The sequence below is a fragment of the Coffea arabica genome, chromosome 11c (assembly GCF_036785885.1).
Source record: "Coffea arabica cultivar ET-39 chromosome 11c, Coffea Arabica ET-39 HiFi, whole genome shotgun sequence".
NCBI classification, from domain to species: domain Eukaryota; kingdom Viridiplantae; phylum Streptophyta; class Magnoliopsida; order Gentianales; family Rubiaceae; genus Coffea; species Coffea arabica.
Window position 1 is genome coordinate 22,849,194 of NC_092330.1, and position 24,090 is coordinate 22,873,283.

The 24,090-nt window shown below is 44.0% G+C and overlaps 13 non-coding genes and 17 pseudogenes across 13 annotated transcripts; all 30 read left to right on the forward strand.

Annotated features, from left to right (window-relative positions):
• Positions 1–142: 142 nt before the first annotated feature.
• LOC140018030 (5S ribosomal RNA) lies at positions 143–260 on the forward strand. The gene has a single exon (XR_011824332.1). It is a non-coding gene; the product is annotated as a 5S ribosomal RNA (ribosomal RNA).
• A 411-nt stretch (positions 261–671) lies between these two features.
• LOC140018470 (5S ribosomal RNA) lies at positions 672–789 on the forward strand (annotated as a pseudogene).
• A 927-nt stretch (positions 790–1,716) lies between these two features.
• Positions 1,717–1,835, forward strand: LOC140017610 (5S ribosomal RNA). The gene has a single exon (XR_011823918.1). It is a non-coding gene; the product is annotated as a 5S ribosomal RNA (ribosomal RNA).
• Positions 1,836–2,246: 411 nt separating this feature from the next.
• Positions 2,247–2,364, forward strand: LOC140020101 (5S ribosomal RNA; annotated as a pseudogene).
• Positions 2,365–3,288: 924 nt separating this feature from the next.
• LOC140018960 (5S ribosomal RNA) lies at positions 3,289–3,406 on the forward strand (annotated as a pseudogene).
• Positions 3,407–4,334: 928 nt separating this feature from the next.
• Positions 4,335–4,453, forward strand: LOC140017169 (5S ribosomal RNA). Its single transcript, XR_011823482.1, has one exon. It is a non-coding gene; the product is annotated as a 5S ribosomal RNA (ribosomal RNA).
• A 413-nt stretch (positions 4,454–4,866) lies between these two features.
• On the forward strand, positions 4,867–4,985 carry LOC140018083 (5S ribosomal RNA). Its single transcript, XR_011824386.1, has one exon. It is a non-coding gene; the product is annotated as a 5S ribosomal RNA (ribosomal RNA).
• Positions 4,986–5,398: 413 nt separating this feature from the next.
• On the forward strand, positions 5,399–5,516 carry LOC140018031 (5S ribosomal RNA). Its single transcript, XR_011824333.1, has one exon. It is a non-coding gene; the product is annotated as a 5S ribosomal RNA (ribosomal RNA).
• A 411-nt stretch (positions 5,517–5,927) lies between these two features.
• On the forward strand, positions 5,928–6,045 carry LOC140018471 (5S ribosomal RNA; annotated as a pseudogene).
• Positions 6,046–6,972: 927 nt separating this feature from the next.
• LOC140017611 (5S ribosomal RNA) lies at positions 6,973–7,091 on the forward strand. The gene has a single exon (XR_011823919.1). It is a non-coding gene; the product is annotated as a 5S ribosomal RNA (ribosomal RNA).
• A 411-nt stretch (positions 7,092–7,502) lies between these two features.
• Positions 7,503–7,620, forward strand: LOC140019773 (5S ribosomal RNA; annotated as a pseudogene).
• Positions 7,621–8,546: 926 nt separating this feature from the next.
• On the forward strand, positions 8,547–8,665 carry LOC140018172 (5S ribosomal RNA). Its single transcript, XR_011824474.1, has one exon. It is a non-coding gene; the product is annotated as a 5S ribosomal RNA (ribosomal RNA).
• Positions 8,666–9,076: 411 nt separating this feature from the next.
• LOC140019775 (5S ribosomal RNA) lies at positions 9,077–9,194 on the forward strand (annotated as a pseudogene).
• Positions 9,195–10,119: 925 nt separating this feature from the next.
• LOC140018330 (5S ribosomal RNA) lies at positions 10,120–10,237 on the forward strand (annotated as a pseudogene).
• A 925-nt stretch (positions 10,238–11,162) lies between these two features.
• LOC140020703 (5S ribosomal RNA) lies at positions 11,163–11,280 on the forward strand (annotated as a pseudogene).
• Positions 11,281–12,207: 927 nt separating this feature from the next.
• On the forward strand, positions 12,208–12,326 carry LOC140018010 (5S ribosomal RNA). The gene has a single exon (XR_011824313.1). It is a non-coding gene; the product is annotated as a 5S ribosomal RNA (ribosomal RNA).
• A 411-nt stretch (positions 12,327–12,737) lies between these two features.
• LOC140019776 (5S ribosomal RNA) lies at positions 12,738–12,855 on the forward strand (annotated as a pseudogene).
• Positions 12,856–13,781: 926 nt separating this feature from the next.
• On the forward strand, positions 13,782–13,900 carry LOC140017675 (5S ribosomal RNA). Its single transcript, XR_011823981.1, has one exon. It is a non-coding gene; the product is annotated as a 5S ribosomal RNA (ribosomal RNA).
• A 411-nt stretch (positions 13,901–14,311) lies between these two features.
• On the forward strand, positions 14,312–14,429 carry LOC140018961 (5S ribosomal RNA; annotated as a pseudogene).
• A 926-nt stretch (positions 14,430–15,355) lies between these two features.
• Positions 15,356–15,474, forward strand: LOC140017810 (5S ribosomal RNA). The gene has a single exon (XR_011824116.1). It is a non-coding gene; the product is annotated as a 5S ribosomal RNA (ribosomal RNA).
• A 411-nt stretch (positions 15,475–15,885) lies between these two features.
• Positions 15,886–16,003, forward strand: LOC140018963 (5S ribosomal RNA; annotated as a pseudogene).
• Positions 16,004–16,927: 924 nt separating this feature from the next.
• Positions 16,928–17,045, forward strand: LOC140018964 (5S ribosomal RNA; annotated as a pseudogene).
• A 926-nt stretch (positions 17,046–17,971) lies between these two features.
• Positions 17,972–18,090, forward strand: LOC140017676 (5S ribosomal RNA). Its single transcript, XR_011823982.1, has one exon. It is a non-coding gene; the product is annotated as a 5S ribosomal RNA (ribosomal RNA).
• Positions 18,091–18,501: 411 nt separating this feature from the next.
• LOC140018965 (5S ribosomal RNA) lies at positions 18,502–18,619 on the forward strand (annotated as a pseudogene).
• Positions 18,620–19,545: 926 nt separating this feature from the next.
• Positions 19,546–19,664, forward strand: LOC140017811 (5S ribosomal RNA). The gene has a single exon (XR_011824117.1). It is a non-coding gene; the product is annotated as a 5S ribosomal RNA (ribosomal RNA).
• A 411-nt stretch (positions 19,665–20,075) lies between these two features.
• On the forward strand, positions 20,076–20,193 carry LOC140018966 (5S ribosomal RNA; annotated as a pseudogene).
• A 924-nt stretch (positions 20,194–21,117) lies between these two features.
• On the forward strand, positions 21,118–21,235 carry LOC140018967 (5S ribosomal RNA; annotated as a pseudogene).
• A 926-nt stretch (positions 21,236–22,161) lies between these two features.
• On the forward strand, positions 22,162–22,280 carry LOC140017813 (5S ribosomal RNA). Its single transcript, XR_011824119.1, has one exon. It is a non-coding gene; the product is annotated as a 5S ribosomal RNA (ribosomal RNA).
• A 411-nt stretch (positions 22,281–22,691) lies between these two features.
• LOC140018968 (5S ribosomal RNA) lies at positions 22,692–22,809 on the forward strand (annotated as a pseudogene).
• A 924-nt stretch (positions 22,810–23,733) lies between these two features.
• LOC140018969 (5S ribosomal RNA) lies at positions 23,734–23,851 on the forward strand (annotated as a pseudogene).
• Positions 23,852–24,090: the final 239 nt, after the last annotated feature.

A 24,090-nucleotide genomic window follows, 5' to 3' on the forward strand; every position in this document is an offset into this window, starting at 1 on the left:
CAAGAAAAAAATGTAAAAGTAAATAAATAAAAGGATGAGGGGAAATTCTTGAATTGACGCTTAAAATGAATTCGGGTCCAGAAAAGCCACACTGCTTCACAGGACGGGGCAGTTTAAAAGAATAAAGCGAAAGGAACATGGCGGGTGCGATCATACCAGCACTAATGCACCAGATCCCATCAGAACTCCGAAGTTAAGCGTGCTTGGGCGAGAGTAGTACTAGGATGGGTGACCCCTGGGAAGTCCTCGTGTTGCACCCCTCCCTTTTTTGTTTCGAAATCCAAATTTCCCCTTCGTTCTTTATGCTGTAGTAATTTAGCTCCGTCGGAACGATTGCTTTATATTTTGCTTCTTATCGAAGCATGAAGGCGGATCTGAAGGCGCGAGACAAGTCAGGAACGGTACGGCTGGATCGAAGCCCGGATCGTCGGTCAAAGTTGTCGGCGCAAATGTATAAGCGCAAGCGTGAAGGATCACTTTCTGGATAATTGAGAGTTGTGCGACGAGGGAAAAAAAAGGTGCAAAGCAACAAGAAAAAAATATAAAAGTAAATAAATAAAAGGATGAGAGGAAATTCATGAACTGACGCTTAGAATGAATTCGGGTCCAGAAAAGCCAAACTGCTTCACAGGACGTGGCAGTTTAAAAGAATAAAGCGAAAGGAACATGGCGGGTGCGATCATACCAGCACTAATGCACCGGATCCCATCAGAACTCCGAAGTTAAGCGTGCTTGGGCGACGGTAGTACTAGGATGGGTGACCCTAGGCCTGTCAACGGGTCGGGTCTAGACCCGGATCCGGATCGGATCCCTGAAATTTTTGCGGGTATGGGTAGGGATTTAATTCCGTTATCCGGATCCGGATCCGTTTTTTCAAACAAAAAAACGGGTCGGATACGGAATATGGTATTCCGACCCGTATTAGACCCGGATCCGGATATAAATGATTTAATAATTTATAAAAAATATATATTATCAATATAATTTGATTAGGATGATGTATTTGAGTAAAATCAATTTGATTTATTTTCTTATTTGGTTTTTTCTTTACATTAGCTAGAAATTTGTTTACAAATATATCTTTTTCTCTTTTTTGTTAGAAATTATAAATTTTGGCAAATTTGTTCGGGTAGACCCGACCCGGATCCGAGACTCGCCGGGTCCGGATCCGGAACACAGAATAAAAGACCCGTCGGGTAAACGGGTCGGATCCGGGTCCGGGTCCGGAATAATGAATTCCGGCCCGGACCCGGCCCGTTGACACCCCTAGGTGACCCCCTGGGAAATCTTCGTGTTGCACCCCTCCCTTTTTTGTTTCGAAATCCAAATTTCCCCTTCGTTCTTTATGCTGTAGTAATTTAGCTCCGTCGGAACGATTGCTTTTTATTTTGCTTCTCATCGAAGCATGAAGGCGGATCTGAAGGCGCGAGACAAGTCAGGAACGGTACGGCTGGATCGAAGCCCGGATCGTCGGTCAAAGTTGTCGGCGCAAATGTATAAGCGCAAGCGTGAAGGATCAATTTCAGGATAATTGAGAGTTGCGCGACGAGGGAAAAAAAAATGGTGCAAATCAACAAGAAAAAAATTTAAAAGTAAATAAATAAAAGGATGAGGGGAAATTCTTGAATTGACGCTTAAAATGAATTCGGGTCCAGAAAAGCAACACTGCTTCACAGGACGGGACAGTTTAAAAGAATAAAGCGAAAGGAACATGGCGGGTGCGATCATACCAGCACTAATGCACCAGATCCCATCAGAACTCCGAAGTTAAGCGTGCTTGGGCGAGAGTAGTACTAGGATGGGTGACCCCCTGGGAAGTTCTCGTGTTGCACCCCTCCCTTTTTTGTTTCGAAATCCAAATTTCCCCTTCGTTCTTTATGCTGTAGTAATTTAGCTCCGTCGGAACGATTGCTTTATATTTTGCTTCTTATCGAAGCATGAAGGCGAATCTGAAGGCGCGAGACAAGTCAGGAACGGTACGGCTGGATCGAAGCCCGGATCGTCGGTCAAAGTTGTCGGCGCAAATGTATAAGCGCAAGCGTGAAGGATCAATTTCAGGATAATTGAGAGGTGGGCGACGAGGGAAAAAAAAGGTGCAAAGCAACAAGAAAAAAAAATAAAAGTAAATAAATAAAAGGATGAGAAGAAATTCATGAATTGACGCTTAGAATGAATTCGGGTCCAGAAAAGCCAAACTGCTTCACAGGACGTGGCAGTTTAAAAGAATAAAGCGAAAGGAACATGGCGGGTGCGATCATACCAGCACTAATGCACCGGATCCCATCAGAACTTCGAAGTTAAGCGTGCTTGGGCGACAGTAGTACTAGGATGGGTGACCCTAGGCCTGTCAACGGGTCGGGTCTAGACCCGGATCCGGATCGGATCCCTGAAATTTTTCCGGGTATGGGTACGGATTTAATTCCGTTAACCGGATCCGGATCCGTTTTTTCAAACAAAAAAACGGGTCGAATACGGAATATAGTATTCCGACCCGTATTAGACCCGGATCCGGATATAAATGATTTAATAATTTATAAAAAAAATATATTATCAATATAATTTGATTAGGATGATGTATTTGAGTAAAATCAACTTGATTTATTTTCTTATTTGGTTTTTTCTTTGCATTAGCTAGAAATTTGTTTACAAATATATCTTTTTCTCTTTTTGTTAGAAATTATAAATTTTGGCAAATTTGTTCGGGTAGACCCGACCCGGATCCGAGACTCGCCGGGTCCGGATCCGGAACACAGAATAAAAGACCCGTCGGGTAAACGGGTCGGATCCGGGTCCGGGTCCGGAATAATGAATTCCGGCCCGGACCCGGCCCGTTGACACCCCTAGGTGACCCCCTGGGAAATCCTCGTGTTGCACCCCTCCCTTTTTTGTTTCGAAATCCAAATTTCCCCTTCGTTCTTTATGCTGTAGTAATTTAGCTCCGTCGGAACGATTGCTTTTTATTTTGCTTCTCATCGAAGCATGAAGGCGGATCTGAAGGCGCGAGACAAGTCAGGAACGGTACGGCTGGATCGAAGCCCGGATCGTCGGTCAAAGTTGTCGGCGCAAATGTATAAGCGCAAGCGTGAAGGATCACTTTCAGGATAATTGAGAGTTGTGCGACGAGGGAAAAAAAAGGTGCAAAGCAACAAGAAAAAAATATAAAAGTAAATAAATAAAAGGATGAGAGGAAATTCATGAACTGATGCTTAGAATGAATTCGGGTCCAGAAAAGCCAAACTGCTTCACAGGACGTGGCAGTTTAAAAGAATAAAGCGAAAGGAACATGGCGGGTGCGATCATACCAGCACTAATGCACCGGATCCCATCAGAACTCCGAAGTTAAGCGTGCTTGGGCGACAGTAGTACTAGGATGGGTGACCCTAGGCCTGTCAACGGGTCGGGTCTAGACCCGGATCCGGATCGGATCCCTGAAATTTTTGCGGGTATGGATACGGATTTAATTCCGTTAACCGGATCCGGATCCATTTTTTCAAACAAAAAAACGGGTCGAATACGGAATATAGTATTCCGACCCGTATTAGACCCGGATCCGGATATAAATGATTTAATAATTTATAAAAAAAATATATTATCAATATAATTTGATTAGGATGATGTATTTGAGTAAAATCAATTTGATTTATTTTCTTATTTGGTTTTTTCTTTGCATTAGTTAGAAATTAGTTTACAAATATATCTTTTTCTCTTTTTTGTTAGAAATTATAAATTTTGGCAAATTTGTTCGGGTAGACCCGACCCGGATCCGAGACTCGCCGGGTCCGGATCCGGAACACCGAATAAAAGACCCGTCGGGTAAACGGGTCGGATCCGGGTCCGGGTCCAGAATAATGAATTCCGGCCCGGTCCCGGCACGTTGACACCCCTAGGTGACCCCCTGGGAAATCCTCGTGTTGCACCCCTCCCTTTTTTGTTTCGAAATCCAAATTTCCCCTTCGTTCTTTATGCTGTAGTAATTTAGCTCCGTCGGAACGATTGCTTTATATTTTGCTTCTCATCGAAGCATGAAGGCGGATCTGAAGGCGCGAGACAAGTCAGGAACGGTACGGCTGGATCGAAGCCCGGATCGTCGGTCAAAGTTGTCGGCGCAAATGTATAAGCGCAAGCGTGAAGGATCAATTTCATGATAATTGAGAGTTGCGCGACGAGGGAAAAAAAAAATGGTGCAAATCAACAAGAAAAAAATGTAAAAGTAAATAAATAAAAGGATGAGGGGAAATTCTTGAATTGACGCTTAAAATGAATTCGGGTCCAGAAAAGCCACACTGCTTCACAGGACGGGGCAGTTTAAAAGAATAAAGCGAAAGGAACATGGCGGGTGCGATCATACCAGCACTAATGCACCGGATCCCATCAGAACTCCGAAGTTAAGCGTGCTTGGGCGAGAGTAGTACTAGGATGGGTGACCCCCTGGGAAGTCCTCGTGTTGCACCCCTCCCTTTTTTGTTTCGAAATCCAAATTTTCCCTTCGTTCTTTATGCTGTAGTAATTTAGCTCCGTCGGAACGATTGCTTTATATTTTGCTTCTTATCGAAGTATGAAGGCGGATCTGAAGGCGCGAGACAAGTCAGGAACGGTACGGCTGGATCGAAGCCCGGATCGTCGGTCAAAGTTGTCGGCGCAAATGTATAAGCGCAAGCGTGAAGGATCAATTTCAGGATAATTGAGAGTTGCGCGACGAGGGAAAAAAAAATGGTGCAAATCAACAAGAAAAAAATGTAAAAGTAAATAAATAAAAGGATGAGGGGAAATTCTTGAATTGACGCTTAAAATGAATTCGGGTCCAGAAAAGCCAAACTGCTTCACAGGACGTGGCAGTTTAAAAGAATAAAGCGAAAGGAACATGGCGGGTGCGATCATACCAGCACTAATGCACCCGATCCCATCAGAACTCCAAAGTTAAGCGTGCTTGGGCGAGAGTAGTACTAGGATGGGAGACCCCCTGGGAAGTCCTCGTGTTGCACCCCTCCCTTTTTTGTTTCGAAATCCAAATTTTCCCTTCGTTCTTTATGCTGTAGTAATTTAGCTCCGTCGGAACGATTGCTTTATATTTTGCTTCTTATCGAAGTATGAAGGCGGATCTGAAGGCGCGAGACAAGTCAGGAACGGTACGGCTGGATCGAAGCCCGGATCGTCGGTCAATGTTGTCGGCGCAAATGTATAAGCGCAAGCATGAAGGATCAATTTCAGGATAATTGAGAGTTGCGCGACGAGGGAAAAAAAAATGGTGCAAATCAACAAGAAAAAAATGTAAAAGTAAATAAATAAAAGGATGAGGGGAAATTCTTGAATTGACGCTTAAAATGAATTCGGGTCCAGAAAAGCCACACTGCTTCACAGGACGGGGCAGTTTAAAAGAATAAAGCGAAAGGAACATGGCGGGTGCGATCATACCAGCACTAATGCACCAGATCCCATCAGAACTCCGAAGTTAAGCGTGCTTGGGCGAGAGTAGTACTAGGATGGGTGACCCCTGGGAAGTCCTCGTGTTGCACCCCTCCCTTTTTTGTTTCGAAATCCAAATTTCCCCTTCGTTCTTTATGCTGTAGTAATTTAGCTCCGTCGGAACGATTGCTTTATATTTTGCTTCTTATCGAAGCATGAAGGCGGATCTGAAGGCGCGAGACAAGTCAGGAACGGTACGGCTGGATCGAAGCCCGGATCGTCGGTCAAAGTTGTCGGCGCAAATGTATAAGCGCAAGCGTGAAGGATCACTTTCTGGATAATTGAGAGTTGTGCGACGAGGGAAAAAAAAGGTGCAAAGCAACAAGAAAAAAATATAAAAGTAAATAAATAAAAGGATGAGAGGAAATTCATGAACTGACGCTTAGAATGAATTCGGGTCCAGAAAAGCCAAACTGCTTCACAGGACGTGGCAGTTTAAAAGAATAAAGCGAAAGGAACATGGCGGGTGCGATCATACCAGCACTAATGCACCGGATCCCATCAGAACTCCGAAGTTAAGCGTGCTTGGGCGACGGTAGTACTAGGATGGGTGACCCTAGGCCTGTCAACGGGTCGGGTCTAGACCCGGATCCGGATCGGATCCCTGAAATTTTTGCGGGTATGGGTAGGGATTTAATTCCGTTATCCGGATCCGGATCCGTTTTTTCAAACAAAAAAACGGGTCGGATACGGAATATGGTATTCCGACCCGTATTAGACCCGGATCCGGATATAAATGATTTAATAATTTATAAAAAATATATATTATCAATATAATTTGATTAGGATGATGTATTTGAGTAAAATCAATTTGATTTATTTTCTTATTTGGTTTTTTCTTTACATTAGCTAGAAATTTGTTTACAAATATATCTTTTTCTCTTTTTTGTTAGAAATTATAAATTTTGGCAAATTTGTTCGGGTAGACCCGACCCGGATCCGAGACTCGCCGGGTCCGGATCCGGAACACAGAATAAAAGACCCGTCGGGTAAACGGGTCGGATCCGGGTCCGGGTCCGGAATAATGAATTCCGGCCCGGACCCGGCCCGTTGACACCCCTAGGTGACCCCCTGGGAAATCTTCGTGTTGCACCCCTCCCTTTTTTGTTTCGAAATCCAAATTTCCCCTTCGTTCTTTATGCTGTAGTAATTTAGCTCCGTCGGAACGATTGCTTTTTATTTTGCTTCTCATCGAAGCATGAAGGCGGATCTGAAGGCGCGAGACAAGTCAGGAACGGTACGGCTGGATCGAAGCCCGGATCGTCGGTCAAAGTTGTCGGCGCAAATGTATAAGCGCAAGCGTGAAGGATCAATTTCAGGATAATTGAGAGTTGCGCGACGAGGGAAAAAAAAATGGTGCAAATCAACAAGAAAAAAATTTAAAAGTAAATAAATAAAAGGATGAGGGGAAATTCTTGAATTGACGCTTAAAATGAATTCGGGTCCAGAAAAGCAACACTGCTTCACAGGACGGGACAGTTTAAAAGAATAAAGCGAAAGGAACATGGCGGGTGCGATCATACCAGCACTAATGCACCAGATCCCATCAGAACTCCGAAGTTAAGCGTGCTTGGGCGAGAGTAGTACTAGGATGGGTGACCCCCTGGGAAGTTCTCGTGTTGCACCCCTCCCTTTTTTGTTTCGAAATCCAAATTTCCCCTTCGTTCTTTATGCTGTAGTAATTTAGCTCCGTCGGAACGATTGCTTTATATTTTGCTTCTTATCGAAGCATGAAGGCGAATCTGAAGGCGCGAGACAAGTCAGGAACGGTACGGCTGGATCGAAGCCCGGATCGTCGGTCAAAGTTGTCGGCGCAAATGTATAAGCGCAAGCGTGAAGGATCAATTTCAGGATAATTGAGAGGTGGGCGACGAGGGAAAAAAAAGGTGCAAAGCAACAAGAAAAAAAAATAAAAGTAAATAAATAAAAGGATGAGAAGAAATTCATGAATTGACGCTTAGAATGAATTCGGGTCCAGAAAAGCCAAACTGCTTCACAGGACGTGGCAGTTTAAAAGAATAAAGCGAAAGGAACATGGCGGGTGCGATCATACCAGCACTAATGCACCGGATCCCATCAGAACTTCGAAGTTAAGCGTGCTTGGGCGACAGTAGTACTAGGATGGGTGACCCTAGGCCGGTCAACGGGTCGGGTCTACACCCGGATCCGGATCGGATCCCTGAAATTTTTGCGGGTATAGGTAGGGATTTAATTCCGTTATCCGGATCCGGATCCGTTTTTTCAAACAAAAAAACGGGTCGAATACGGAATATAGTATTCCGACCCGTATTAGACCCGGATCCGGATATAAATGATTTAATAATTTATAAAAAATATATATTATCAATATAATTTGATTAGGATGATGTATTTGAGTAAAATCAATTTGATTTATTTTCTTATTTGGTTTTTTCTTTGCATTAGCTAGAAATTTGTTTACAAATATATCTTTTTCTCTTTTTGTTAGAAATTATAAATTTTGGCAAATTTGTTCGGGTAGACCCGACCCGGATCCGAGACTCGCCGGGTCCGGATCCGGAACACCGAATAAAAGACCCGTCGGGTAAACGGGTCGGATCCGGGTCCGGGTCCAGAATAATGAATTCCGGCCCGGACCCGGCACGTTGACACCCCTAGGTGACCCTCTGGGAAATCCTCGTGTTGCACCCCTCCCTTTTTTGTTTCGAAATCCAAATTTCCCCTTCGTTCTTTATGCTGTAGTAATTTAGCTCCGTCGGAACGATTGCTTTATATTTTGCTTTTTATCGAAGCATGAAGGCGGATCTGAAGGCGCGAGACAAGTCAGGAACGGTACGGCTGGATCGAAGCCCGGATCGTCGGTCAAAGTTGTCGGCGCAAATGTATAAGCGCAAGCGTGAAGGATCAATTTCAGGATAATTGAGAGTTGCGCGACGAGGGAAAAAAAAATGGTGCAAATCAACAAGAAAAAAATGTAAAAGTAAATAAATAAAAGGATGAGGGGAAATTCTTGAATTGACGCTTAAAATGAATTGGGGTCCATAAAAGCCACACTGCTTCACAGGACGGGGCAGTTTAAAAGAATAAAGCGAAAGGAACATGGCGGGTGCGATGATACCAGCACTAATGCATTGGATCCCATCAGAACTCCGAATTTAAGCGTGCTTGGGCGAGAGTAGTACTAGGATGGGTGACCCCCTGGGAAGTCCTCGTGTTGCACCCCTCCCTTTTTTGTTTCGAAATCCAAATTTCCCCTTCGTTCTTTATGCTGTAGTAATTTAGCTCCGTCGGAACGATTGCTTTATATTTTGCTTCTTATCGAAGCATGAAGGCGAATCTGAAGGCGCGAGACAAGTCAGGAACGGTACGGCTGGATCGAAGCCCGGATCGTCGGTCAAAGTTGTCGGCGCAAATGTATAAGCGCAAGCGTGAAGGATCAATTTAAGGATAATTGAGAGTTGTGCGACGAGGGAAAAAAAAGGTGCAAAGCAACAAGAAAAAAATATAAAAGTAAAAAAATAAAAGGATGAGAGGAAATTCATGAATTGACGCTTAGACTGAATTCGGGTCCAGAAAAGCCAAACTGCTTCACAGGACGTGGCAGTTTAAAAGAATAGAGCGAAAGGAACATGGCGGGTGCGATCATACCAGCACTAATGCACCGGATCCCATCAGAACTTCGAAGTTAAGCGTGCTTGGGCGACAGTAGTACTAGGATGGGTGACCCTAGGCCGGTCAACGGGTCGGGTCTACACCCGGATCCGGATCGGATCCCTGAAATTTTTGCGGGTATGGGTAGGGATTTAATTCCGTTATCCGGATCCGGATCCGTTTTTTCAAACAAAAAAACGGGTCGGATACGGAATATAGTATTCCGACCCGTATTAGACCCGGATCCGGATATAAATGATTTAATAATTTATAAAAAATATATATTATCAATATAATTTGATTAGGATGATGTATTTGAGTAAAATCAATTTGATTTATTTTCTTATTTGGTTTTTTCTTTGCATTAGTTAGAAATTAGTTTACAAATATATCTTTTTCTCTTTTTTGTTAGAAATTATAAATTTTGGCAAATTTGTTCGGGTAGACCCGACCCGGATCCGAGACTCGCCGGGTCCGGATCCGAAACACCGAATAAAAGACCCGTCGTGTAAACGGGTCGGATCCGGGTCCGGGTCCAGAATAATGAATTCCGGCCCGGTCCCGGCACGTTGACACCCCTAGGTGACCCCCTGGGAAATCCTCGTGTTGCACCCCTCCCTTTTTTGTTTCGAAATCCAAATTTCCCCTTCGTTCTTTATGCTGTAGTAATTTAGCTCCGTCGGAACGATTGCTTTATATTTTGCTTCTTATCGAAGCATGAAGGCGGATCTGAAGGCGCGAGACAAGTCAGGAACGGTACGGCTGGATCGAAGCCCGGATCGTCGGTCAAAGTTGTCGGCGCAAATGTATAAGCGCAAGCGTGAAGGATCACTTTCAGGATAATTGAGAGTTGTGCGACGAGTGAAAAAAAAGGTGCAAAGCAACAAGAAAAAAATATAAAAGTAAATAAATAAAAGGATGAGAGGAAATTCATGAACTGACGCTTAGAATGAATTCGGGTCCAGAAAAGCCAAACTGCTTCACAGGACGTGGCAGTTTAAAAGAATAAAGCGAAAGGAACATGGCGGGTGCGATCATACCAGCACTAATGCACCGGATCCCATCAGAACTCCGAAGTTAAGCGTGCTTGGGCGACAGTAGTACTAGGATGGGTGACCCTAGGCCGGTCAACGGGTCGGGTCTACACCCGGATCCGGATCGGATCCCTGAAATTTTTGCGGGTATGGGTAGGGATTTAATTCCGTTATCCGGATTCGGATCCGTTTTTTCAAACAAAAAAACGGGTCGGATACGGAATATAGTATTCCGACCCGTATTAGACCCGGATCCGGATATAAATGATTTAATAATTTATAAAAAATATATATTATCAATATAATTTGATTAGGATGATGTATTTGAGTAAAATCAATTTGATTTATTTTCTTATTTGGTTTTTTCTTTGCATTAGTTAGAAATTAGTTTACAAATATATCTTTTTCTCTTTTTTGTTAGAAATTATAAATTTTGGCAAATTTGTTCGGGTAGACCCGACCCGGATCCGAGACTCGCCGGGTCCGGATCCGAAACACCGAATAAAAGACCCGTCGGGTAAACGGGTCGGATCCGGGTCCGGGTCCAGAATAATGAATTCCGGCCCGGTCCCGGCACGTTGACACCCCTAGGTGACCCCCTGGGAAATCCTCGTGTTGCACCCCTCCCTTTTTTGTTTCGAAATCCAAATTTCCCCTTCGTTCTTTATGCTGTAGTAATTTAGCTCCGTCGGAACGATTGCTTTATATTTTGCTTCTTATCGAAGCATGAAGGCGAATCTGAAGGCGCGAGACAAGTCAGGAACGGTACGGCTGGATCGAAGCCCGGATCGTCGGTCAAAGTTGTCGGCGCAAATGTATAAGCGCAAGCGTGAAGGATCAATTTCAGGATAATTGAGAGTTGGGCGACGAGGGAAAAAAAAGGTGCAAAGCAACAAGAAAAAAATATAAAAGTAAATAAATAAAAGGATGAGAAGAAATTCATGAATTGACGCTTAGAATGAATTCGGGTCCAGAAAAGCCAAACTGCTTCACAGGACGTGGCAGTTTAAAAGAATAAAGCGAAAGGAACATGGCGGGTGCGATCATACCAGCACTAATGCACCGGATCCCATCAGAACTTCGAAGTTAAGCGTGCTTGGGCGACAGTATTACTAGGATGGGTGACCCTAGGCCGGTCAACGGGTCGGGTCTACACCCGGATCCGGATCGGATCCCTGAAATTTTTGCGGGTATAGGTAGGGATTTAATTCCGTTATCCGGATCCGGATCCGTTTTTTCAAACAAAAAAACGGGTCGAATACGGAATATAGTATTCCGACCCGTATTAGACCCGGATCCGGATATAAATGATTTAATAATTTATAAAAAATATATATTATCAATATAATTTGATTAGGATGATGTATTTGAGTAAAATCAATTTGATTTATTTTCTTATTTGGTTTTTTCTTTGCATTAGTTAGAAATTAGTTTACAAATATATCTTTTTCTCTTTTTTGTTAGAAATTATAAATTTTGGCAAATTTGTTCGGGTAGACCCGACCCGGATCCGAGACTCGCCGGGTCCGGATCCGGAACACCGAATAAAAGACCCGTCGGGTAAACGGGTCGGATCCGGGTCCGGGTCCAGAATAATGAATTCCGGCCCGGACCCGGCCCGTTGACACCCCTAGGTGACCCCCTGGGAAATCCTCGTGTTGCACCCCTCCCTTTTTTGTTTCGAAATCCAAATTTCCCCTTCGTTCTTTATGCTGTAGTAATTTAGCTCCGTCGGAACGATTGCTTTATATTTTGCTTCTCATCGAAGCATGAAGGCGGATCTGAAGGCGCGAGACAAGTCAGGAACGGTACGGCTGGATCGAAGCCCGGATCGTCGGTCAAAGTTGTCGGCGCAAATGTATAAGCGCAAGCGTGAAGGATCAATTTCAGGATAATTGAGAGTTGCGCGACGAGGGAAAAAAAAATGGTGCAAATCAACAAGAAAAAAATTTAAAAGTAAATAAATAAAAGGATGAGGGGAAATTCTTGAATTGACGCTTAAAATGAATTCGGGTCCAGAAAAGCAACACTGCTTCACAGGACGGGACAGTTTAAAAGAATAAAGCGAAAGGAACATGGCGGGTGCGATCATACCAGCACTAATGCACCAGATCCCATCAGAACTCCGAATTTAAGCGTGCTTGGGCGAGAGTAGTACTAGGATGGGTGACCCCCTGGGAAGTTCTCGTGTTGCACCCCTCCCTTTTTTGTTTCGAAATCCAAATTTCCCCTTCGTTCTTTATGCTGTAGTAATTTAGCTCCGTCGGAACGATTGCTTTATATTTTGCTTCTTATCGAAGCATGAAGGCGAATCTGAAGGCGCGAGACAAGTCAGGAACGGTACGGCTGGATCGAAGCCCGGATCGTCGGTCAAAGTTGTCGGCGCAAATGTATAAGCGCAAGCGTGAAGGATCAATTTCAGGATAATTGAGAGGTGGGCGACGAGGGAAAAAAAAGGTGCAAAGCAACAAGAAAAAAAAATAAAAGTAAATAAATAAAAGGATGAGAAGAAATTCATGAATTGACGCTTAGAATGAATTCGGGTCCAGAAAAGCCAAACTGCTTCACAGGACGTGGCAGTTTAAAAGAATAAAGCGAAAGGAACATGGCGGGTGCGATCATACCAGCACTAATGCACCGGATCCCATCAGAACTTCGAAGTTAAGCGTGCTTGGGCGACAGTAGTACTAGGATGGGTGACCCTAGGCCGGTCAACGGGTCGGGTCTACACCCGGATCCGGATCGGATCCCTGAAATTTTTGCGGGTATAGGTAGGGATTTAATTCCGTTATCCGGATCCGGATCCGTTTTTTCAAACAAAAAAACGGGTCGAATACGGAATATAGTATTCCGACCCGTATTAGACCCGGATCCGGATATAAATGATTTAATAATTTATAAAAAATATATATTATCAATATAATTTGATTAGGATGATGTATTTGAGTAAAATCAATTTGATTTATTTTCTTATTTGGTTTTTTCTTTGCATTAGCTAGAAATTTGTTTACAAATATATCTTTTTCTCTTTTTGTTAGAAATTATAAATTTTGGCAAATTTGTTCGGGTAGACCCGACCCGGATCCGAGACTCGCCGGGTCCGGATCCGGAACACCGAATAAAAGACCCGTCGGGTAAACGGGTCGGATCCGGGTCCGGGTCCAGAATAATGAATTCCGGCCCGGACCCGGCCCGTTGACACCCCTAGGTGACCCCCTGGGAAATCCTCGTGTTGCACCCCTCCCTTTTTTGTTTCGAAATCCAAATTTCCCCTTCGTTCTTTATGCTGTAGTAATTTAGCTCCGTCGGAACGATTGCTTTTTATTTTGCTTCTCATCGAAGCATGAAGGCGGATCTGAAGGCGCGAGACAAGTCAGGAACGGTACGGCTGGATCGAAGCCCGGATCGTCGGTCAAAGTTGTCGGCGCAAATGTATAAGCGCAAGCGTGAAGGATCAATTTCAGGATAATTGAGAGTTGCGCGACGAGGGAAAAAAAAATGGTGCAAATCAACAAGAAAAAAATTTAAAAGTAAATAAATAAAAGGATGAGGGGAAATTCTTGAATTGACGCTTAAAATGAATTCGGGTCCAGAAAAGCCACACTGCTTCACAGGACGGGGCAGTTTAAAAGAATAAAGCGAAAGGAACATGGCGGGTGCGATCATACCAGCACTAATGCACCAGATCCCATCAGAACTCCGAAGTTAAGCGTGCTTGGGCGAGAGTAGTACTAGGATGGGTGACCCCCTGGGAAGTCCTCGTGTTGCACCCCTCCCTTTTTTGTTTCGAAATCCAAATTTCCCCTTCGTTCTTTATGCTGTAGTAATTTAGCTCCGTCGGAACGATTGCTTTATATTTTGCTTCTTATCGAAGCATGAATGCGGATCTGAATGCGCGAGACAAGTCAGGAACGGTACGGCTGGATCGAAGCCCGGATCGTCGGTCAAAGTTGTCGGCGCAAATGTATAAGCGCAAGCGTGAAGGATCACTTTCAGGATAATTGAGAGTTGTGCGACGAGGGAAAAAAAAGGTGCAAAGCAACAAGAAAAAAATATAAAAGTAAATAAATAAAAGGATGAGAGGAAATTCATGAACTGACGCTTAGAATGAATTCGGGTCCAGAAAAGCCAAACTGCTTCACAGGACGTGGCAGTTTAAAAGAATAAAGCGAAAGGAACATGGCGGGTGCGATCATACCAGCACTAATGCACCGGATCCCATCAGAACTCCGAAGTTAAGCGTGCTTGGGCGACAGTAGTACTAGGATGGGTGACCCTAGGCCTGTCAACGGGTCGGGTCTAGACCCGGATCCGGATCGGATCCCTGAAATTTTTGCGGGTATGGGTACGGATTTAATTCCGTTAACCGGATCCGGATCCGTTTTTTCAAACAAAAAAACGGGTCGAATACGGAATATAGTATTCCGACCCGTATTAGACCCGGATCCGGATATAAATGATTTAATAATTTATAAAAAAAATATATTATCAATATAATTTGATTAGGATGATGTATTTGAGTAAAATCAATTTGATTTATTTTCTTATTTGGTTTTTTCTTTGCATTAGCTAGAAATTTGTTTACAAATATATCTTTTTCTCTTTTTGTTAGAAATTATAAATTTTGGCAAATTTGTTCGGGTAGACCCGACCCGGATCCGAGACTCGCCGGGTCCGGATCCGGAACACAGAATAAAAGACCCGTCGGGTAAACGGGTCGGATCCGGGTCCGGGTCCGGAATAATGAATTCCGGCCCGGACCCGGCCCGTTGACACCCCTAGGTGACCCCCTGGGAAATATTCGTGTTGCACCCCTCCCTTTTTTGTTTCGAAATCCAAATTTCCCCTTCGTTCTTTATGCTGTAGTAATTTAGCTCCGTCGGAACGATTGCTTTTTATTTTGCTTCTCATCGAAGCATGAAGGCGGATCTGAAGGCGCGAGACAAGTCAGGAACGGTACGGCTGGATCGAAGCCCGGATCGTCGGTCAAAGTTGTCGGCGCAAATGTATAAGCGCAAGCGTGAAGGATCAATTTCAGGATAATTGAGAGTTGCGCGACGAGGGAAAAAAAAATGGTGCAAATCAACAAGAAAAAAATGTAAAAGTAAATAAATAAAAGGATGAGGGGAAATTCTTGAATTGACGCTTAAAATGAATTGGGGTCCATAAAAGCCACACTGCTTCACAGGACGGGGCAGTTTAAAAGAATAAAGCGAAAGGAACATGGCGGGTGCGATCATACCAGCACTAATGCACCGGATCCCATCAGAACTCCGAAGTTAAGCGTGCTTGGGCGAGAGTAGTACAAGGATGGGTGACCCCCTGGGAAGTCCTCGTGTTGCACCCCTCCCTTTTTTGTTTCGAAATCCAAATTTCCCCTTCGTTCTTTATGCTGTAGTAATTTAGCTCCGTCGGAACGATTGCTTTATATTTTGCTTCTTATCGAAGCATGAAGGCGGATCTGAAGGCGCGAGACAAGTCAGGAACGGTGCGGCTGGATCGAAGCCCGGATCGTCGGTCAAAGTTGTCGGCGCAAATGTATAAGCGCAAGCGTGAAGGATCACTTTCAGGATAATTGAGAGTTGTGCGACGAGGGAAAAAAAAGGTGCAAAGCAACAAGAAAAAAATATAAAAGTAAATAAATAAAAGGATGAGAGGAAATTCATGAACTGACGCTTAGAATGAATTCGGGTCCAGAAAAGCCAAACTGCTTCACAGGACGTGGCAGTTTAAAAGAATAAAGCGAAAGGAACATGGCGGGTGCGATCATACCAGCACTAATGCACCGGATCCCATCAGAACTCCGAAGTTAAGCGTGCTTGGGCGACAGTAGTACTAGGATGGGTGACCCTAGGCCTGTCAACGGGTCGGGTCTAGACCCGGATCCGGATCGGATCCCTGAAATTTTTGCGGGTATGGGTACGGATTTAATTCCGTTAACCGGATCCGGATCCGTTTTTTCAAACAAAAAAACGGGTCGAATACGGAATATAGTATTCCGACCCGTATTAGACCCGGATCCGGATATAAATGATTTAATAATTTATAAAAAAAATATATTATCAATATAATTTGATTAGGATGATGTATTTGAGTAAAATCAACTTGATTTATTTTCTTATTTGGTTTTTTCTTTGCATTAGCTAGAAATTTGTTTACAAATATATCTTTTTCTCTTTTTGTTAGAAATTATAAATTTTGGCAAATTTGTTCGGGTAGACCCGACCCGGATCCGAGACTCGCCGGGTCCGGATCCGGAACACAGAATAAAAGACCCGTCGGGTAAACGGGTCGGATCCGGGTCCGGGTCCGGAATAATGAATTCCGGCCCGGACCCGGCCCGTTGACACCCCTAGGTGACCCCCTGGGAAATCCTCGTGTTGCACCCCTCCCTTTTTTGTTTCGAAATCCAAATTTCCCCTTCGTTCTTTATGCTGTAGTAATTTAGCTCCGTCGGAACGATTGCTTTTTATTTTGCTTCTCATCGAAGCATGAAGGCGGATCTGAAGGCGCGAGACAAGTCAGGAACGGTACGGCTGGATCGAAGCCCGGATCGTCGGTCAAAGTTGTCGGCGCAAATGTATAAGCGCAAGCGTGAAGGATCACTTTCAGGATAATTGAGAGTTGTGCGACGAGGGAAAAAAAAGGTGCAAAGCAACAAGAAAAAAATATAAAAGTAAATAAATAAAAGGATGAGAGGAAATTCATGAACTGATGCTTAGAATGAATTCGGGTCCAGAAAAGCCAAACTGCTTCACAGGACGTGGCAGTTTAAAAGAATAAAGCGAAAGGAACATGGCGGGTGCGATCATACCAGCACTAATGCACCGGATCCCATCAGAACTCCGAAGTTAAGCGTGCTTGGGCGACAGTAGTACTAGGATGGGTGACCCTAGGCCTGTCAACGGGTCGGGTCTAGACCCGGATCCGGATCGGATCCCTGAAATTTTTGCGGGTATGGATACGGATTTAATTCCGTTAACCGGATCCGGATCCGTTTTTTCAAACAAAAAAACGGGTCGAATACGGAATATAGTATTCCGACCCGTATTAGACCCGGATCCGGATATAAATGATTTAATAATTTATAAAAAAAATATATTATCAATATAATTTGATTAGGATGATGTATTTGAGTAAAATCAATTTGATTTATTTTCTTATTTGGTTTTTTCTTTGCATTAGCTAGAAATTTGTTTACAAATATATCTTTTTCTCTTTTTGTTAGAAATTATAAATTTTGGCAAATTTGTTCGGGTAGACCCGACCCGGATCCGAGACTCGCCGGGTCCGGATCCGGAACACAGAATAAAAGACCCGTCGGGTAAACGGGTCGGATCCGGGTCCGGGTCCGGAATAATGAATTCCGGCCCGGACCCGGCCCGTTGACACCCCTAGGTGACCCCCTGGGAAATCCTCGTGTTGCACCCCTCCCTTTTTTGTTTCGAAATCCAAATTTCCCCTTCGTTCTTTATGCTGTAGTAATTTAGCTCCGTCGGAACGATTGCTTTATATTTTGCTTCTCATCGAAGCATGAAGGCGGATCTGAAGGCGCGAGACAAGTCAGGAACGGTACGGCTGGATCGAAGCCCGGATCGTCGGTCAAAGTTGTCGGCGCAAATGTATAAGCGCAAGCGTGAAGGATCAATTTCAGGATAATTGAGAGTTGCGCGACGAGGGAAAAAAAAATGGTGCAAATCAACAAGAAAAAAATTTAAAAGTAAATAAATAAAAGGATGAGGGGAAATTCTTGAATTGACGCTTAAAATGAATTCGGGTCCAGAAAAGCCACACTGCTTCACAGGACGGGGCAGTTTAAAAGAATAAAGCGAAAGGAACATGGCGGGTGCGATCATACCAGCACTAATGCACCAGATCCCATCAGAACTCCGAAGTTAAGCGTGCTTGGGCGAGAGTAGTACTAGGATGGGTGACCCCCTGGGAAGTCCTCGTGTTGCACCCCTCCCTTTTTTGTTTCGAAATCCAAATTTCCCCTTCGTTCTTTATGCTGTAGTAATTTAGCTCCGTCGGAACGATTGCTTTATATTTTGCTTCTTATCGAAGCATGAATGCGGATCTGAATGCGCGAGACAAGTCAGGAACGGTACGGCTGGATCGAAGCCCGGATCGTCGGTCAAAGTTGTCGGCGCAAATGTATAAGCGCAAGCGTGAAGGATCACTTTCAGGATAATTGAGAGTTGTGCGACGAGGGAAAAAAAAGGTGCAAAGCAACAAGAAAAAAATATAAAAGTAAATAAATAAAAGGATGAGAGGAAATTCATGAACTGACGCTTAGAATGAATTCGGGTCCAGAAAAGCCAAACTGCTTCACAGGACGTGGCAGTTTAAAAGAATAAAGCGAAAGGAACATGGCGGGTGCGATCATACCAGCACTAATGCACCGGATCCCATCAGAACTCCGAAGTTAAGCGTGCTTGGGCGACAGTAGTACTAGGATGGGTGACCCTAGGCCTGTCAACGGGTCGGGTCTAGACCCGGATCCGGATCGGATCCCTGAAATTTTTGCGGGTATGGGTACGGATTTAATTCCGTTAACCGGATCCGGATCCGTTTTTTCAAACAAAAAAACGGGTCGAATACGGAATATAGTATTCCGACCCGTATTAGACCCGGATCCGGATATAAATGATTTAATAATTTATAAAAAAAATATATTATCAATATAATTTGATTAGGATGATGTATTTGAGTAAAATCAATTTGATTTATTTTCTTATTTGGTTTTTTCTTTGCATTAGCTAGAAATTTGTTTACAAATATATCTTTTTCTCTTTTTGTTAGAAATTATAAATTTTGGCAAATTTGTTCGGGTAGACCCGACCCGGATCCGAGACTCGCCGGGTCCGGATCCGGAACACAGAATAAAAGACCCGTCGGGTAAACGGGTCGGATCCGGGTCCGGGTCCGGAATAATGAATTCCGGCCCGGACCCGGCCCGTTGACACCCCTAGGTGACCCCCTGGGAAATATTCGTGTTGCACCCCTCCCTTTTTTGTTTCGAAATCCAAATTTCCCCTTCGTTCTTTATGCTGTAGTAATTTAGCTCCGTCGGAACGATTGCTTTTTATTTTGCTTCTCATCGAAGCATGAAGGCGGATCTGAAGGCGCGAGACAAGTCAGGAACGGTACGGCTGGATCGAAGCCCGGATCGTCGGTCAAAGTTGTCGGCGCAAATGTATAAGCGCAAGCGTGAAGGATCAATTTCAGGATAATTGAGAGTTGCGCGACGAGGGAAAAAAAAATGGTGCAAATCAACAAGAAAAAAATGTAAAAGTAAATAAATAAAAGGATGAGGGGAAATTCTTGAATTGACGCTTAAAATGAATTGGGGTCCATAAAAGCCACACTGCTTCACAGGACGGGGCAGTTTAAAAGAATAAAGCGAAAGGAACATGGCGGGTGCGATCATACCAGCACTAATGCACCGGATCCCATCAGAACTCCGAAGTTAAGCGTGCTTGGGCGAGAGTAGTACAAGGATGGGTGACCCCCTGGGAAGTCCTCGTGTTGCACCCCTCCCTTTTTTGTTTCGAAATCCAAATTTCCCCTTCGTTCTTTATGCTGTAGTAATTTAGCTCCGTCGGAACGATTGCTTTATATTTTGCTTCTTATCGAAGCATGAAGGCGGATCTGAAGGCGCGAGACAAGTCAGGAACGGTGCGGCTGGATCGAAGCCCGGATCGTCGGTCAAAGTTGTCGGCGCAAATGTATAAGCGCAAGCGTGAAGGATCACTTTCAGGATAATTGAGAGTTGTGCGACGAGGGAAAAAAAAGGTGCAAAGCAACAAGAAAAAAATATAAAAGTAAATAAATAAAAGGATGAGAGGAAATTCATGAACTGACGCTTAGAATGAATTCGGGTCCAGAAAAGCCAAACTGCTTCACAGGACGTGGCAGTTTAAAAGAATAAAGCGAAAGGAACATGGCGGGTGCGATCATACCAGCACTAATGCACCGGATCCCATCAGAACTCCGAAGTTAAGCGTGCTTGGGCGACAGTAGTACTAGGATGGGTGACCCTAGGCCTGTCAACGGGTCGGGTCTAGACCCGGATCCGGATCGGATCCCTGAAATTTTTGCGGGTATGGGTACGGATTTAATTCCGTTAACCGGATCCGGATCCGTTTTTTCAAACAAAAAAACGGGTCGAATACGGAATATAGTATTCCGACCCGTATTAGACCCGGATCCGGATATAAATGATTTAATAATTTATAAAAAAAATATATTATCAATATAATTTGATTAGGATGATGTATTTGAGTAAAATCAACTTGATTTATTTTCTTATTTGGTTTTTTCTTTGCATTAGCTAGAAATTTGTTTACAAATATATCTTTTTCTCTTTTTGTTAGAAATTATAAATTTTGGCAAATTTGTTCGGGTAGACCCGACCCGGATCCGAGACTCGCCGGGTCCGGATCCGGAACACAGAATAAAAGACCCGTCGGGTAAACGGGTCGGATCCGGGTCCGGGTCCGGAATAATGAATTCCGGCCCGGACCCGGCCCGTTGACACCCCTAGGTGACCCCCTGGGAAATCCTCGTGTTGCACCCCTCCCTTTTTTGTTTCGAAATCCAAATTTCCCCTTCGTTCTTTATGCTGTAGTAATTTAGCTCCGTCGGAACGATTGCTTTTTATTTTGCTTCTCATCGAAGCATGAAGGCGGATCTGAAGGCGCGAGACAAGTCAGGAACGGTACGGCTGGATCGAAGCCCGGATCGTCGGTCAAAGTTGTCGGCGCAAATGTATAAGCGCAAGCGTGAAGGATCACTTTCAGGATAATTGAGAGTTGTGCGACGAGGGAAAAAAAAGGTGCAAAGCAACAAGAAAAAAATATAAAAGTAAATAAATAAAAGGATGAGAGGAAATTCATGAACTGATGCTTAGAATGAATTCGGGTCCAGAAAAGCCAAACTGCTTCACAGGACGTGGCAGTTTAAAAGAATAAAGCGAAAGGAACATGGCGGGTGCGATCATACCAGCACTAATGCACCGGATCCCATCAGAACTCCGAAGTTAAGCGTGCTTGGGCGACAGTAGTACTAGGATGGGTGACCCTAGGCCTGTCAACGGGTCGGGTCTAGACCCGGATCCGGATCGGATCCCTGAAATTTTTGCGGGTATGGATACGGATTTAATTCCGTTAACCGGATCCGGATCCGTTTTTTCAAACAAAAAAACGGGTCGAATACGGAATATAGTATTCCGACCCGTATTAGACCCGGATCCGGATATAAATGATTTAATAATTTATAAAAAAAATATATTATCAATATAATTTGATTAGGATGATGTATTTGAGTAAAATCAATTTGATTTATTTTCTTATTTGGTTTTTTCTTTGCATTAGCTAGAAATTTGTTTACAAATATATCTTTTTCTCTTTTTGTTAGAAATTATAAATTTTGGCAAATTTGTTCGGGTAGACCCGACCCGGATCCGAGACTCGCCGGGTCCGGATCCGGAACACAGAATAAAAGACCCGTCGGGTAAACGGGTCGGATCCGGGTCCGGGTCCGGAATAATGAATTCCGGCCCGGACCCGGCCCGTTGACACCCCTAGGTGACCCCCTGGGAAATATTCGTGTTGCACCCCTCCCTTTTTTGTTTCGAAATCCAAATTTCCCCTTCGTTCTTTATGCTGTAGTAATTTAGCTCCGTCGGAACGATTGCTTTTTATTTTGCTTCTCATCGAAGCATGAAGGCGGATCTGAAGGCGCGAGACAAGTCAGGAACGGTACGGCTGGATCGAAGCCCGGATCGTCGGTCAAAGTTGTCGGCGCAAATGTATAAGCGCAAGCGTGAAGGATCAATTTCAGGATAATTGAGAGTTGCGCGACGAGGGAAAAAAAAATGGTGCAAATCAACAAGAAAAAAATGTAAAAGTAAATAAATAAAAGGATGAGGGGAAATTCTTGAATTGACGCTTAAAATGAATTGGGGTCCATAAAAGCCACACTGCTTCACAGGACGGGGCAGTTTAAAAGAATAAAGCGAAAGGAACATGGCGGGTGCGATCATACCAGCACTAATGCACCGGATCCCATCAGAACTCCGAAGTTAAGCGTGCTTGGGCGAGAGTAGTACAAGGATGGGTGACCCCCTGGGAAGTCCTCGTGTTGCACCCCTCCCTTTTTTGTTTCGAAATCCAAATTTCCCCTTCGTTCTTTATGCTGTAGTAATTTAGCTCCGTCGGAACGATTGCTTTATATTTTGCTTCTTATCGAAGCATGAAGGCGGATCTGAAGGCGCGAGACAAGTCAGGAACGGTGCGGCTGGATCGAAGCCCGGATCGTCGGTCAAAGTTGTCGGCGCAAATGTATAAGCGCAAGCGTGAAGGATCACTTTCAGGATAATTGAGAGTTGTGCGACGAGGGAAAAAAAAGGTGCAAAGCAACAAGAAAAAAATATAAAAGTAAATAAATAAAAGGATGAGAGGAAATTCATGAACTGACGCTTAGAATGAATTCGGGTCCAGAAAAGCCAAACTGCTTCACAGGACGTGGCAGTTTAAAAGAATAAAGCGAAAGGAACATGGCGGGTGCGATCATACCAGCACTAATGCACCGGATCCCATCAGAACTCCGAAGTTAAGCGTGCTTGGGCGACAGTAGTACTAGGATGGGTGACCCTAGGCCTGTCAACGGGTCGGGTCTAGACCCGGATCCGGATCGGATCCCTGAAATTTTTGCGGGTATGGGTACGGATTTAATTCCGTTAACCGGATCCGGATCCGTTTTTTCAAACAAAAAAACGGGTCGAATACGGAATATAGTATTCCGACCCGTATTAGACCCGGATCCGGATATAAATGATTTAATAATTTATAAAAAAAATATATTATCAATATAATTTGATTAGGATGATGTATTTGAGTAAAATCAACTTGATTTATTTTCTTATTTGGTTTTTTCTTTGCATTAGCTAGAAATTTGTTTACAAATATATCTTTTTCTCTTTTTGTTAGAAATTATAAATTTTGGCAAATTTGTTCGGGTAGACCCGACCCGGATCCGAGACTCGCCGGGTCCGGATCCGGAACACAGAATAAAAGACCCGTCGGGTAAACGGGTCGGATCCGGGTCCGGGTCCGGAATAATGAATTCCGGCCCGGACCCGGCCCGTTGACACCCCTAGGTGACCCCCTGGGAAATCCTCGTGTTGCACCCCTCCCTTTTTTGTTTCGAAATCCAAATTTCCCCTTCGTTCTTTATGCTGTAGTAATTTAGCTCCGTCGGAACGATTGCTTTTTATTTTGCTTCTCATCGAAGCATGAAGGCGGATCTGAAGGCGCGAGACAAGTCAGGAACGGTACGGCTGGATCGAAGCCCGGATCGTCGGTCAAAGTTGTCGGCGCAAATGTATAAGCGCAAGCGTGAAGGATCACTTTCAGGATAATTGAGAGTTGTGCGACGAGGGAAAAAAAAGGTGCAAAGCAACAAGAAAAAAATATAAAAGTAAATAAATAAAAGGATGAGAGGAAATTCATGAACTGATGCTTAGAATGAATTCGGGTCCAGAAAAGCCAAACTGCTTCACAGGACGTGGCAGTTTAAAAGAATAAAGCGAAAGGAACATGGCGGGTGCGATCATACCAGCACTAATGCACCGGATCCCATCAGAACTCCGAAGTTAAGCGTGCTTGGGCGACAGTAGTACTAGGATGGGTGACCCTAGGCCTGTCAACGGGTCGGGTCTAGACCCGGATCCGGATCGGATCCCTGAAATTTTTGCGGGTATGGATACGGATTTAATTCCGTTAACCGGATCCGGATCCGTTTTTTCAAACAAAAAAACGGGTCGAATACGGAATATAGTATTCCGACCCGTATTAGACCCGGATCCGGATATAAATGATTTAATAATTTATAAAAAAAATATATTATCAATATAATTTGATTAGGATGATGTATTTGAGTAAAATCAATTTGATTTATT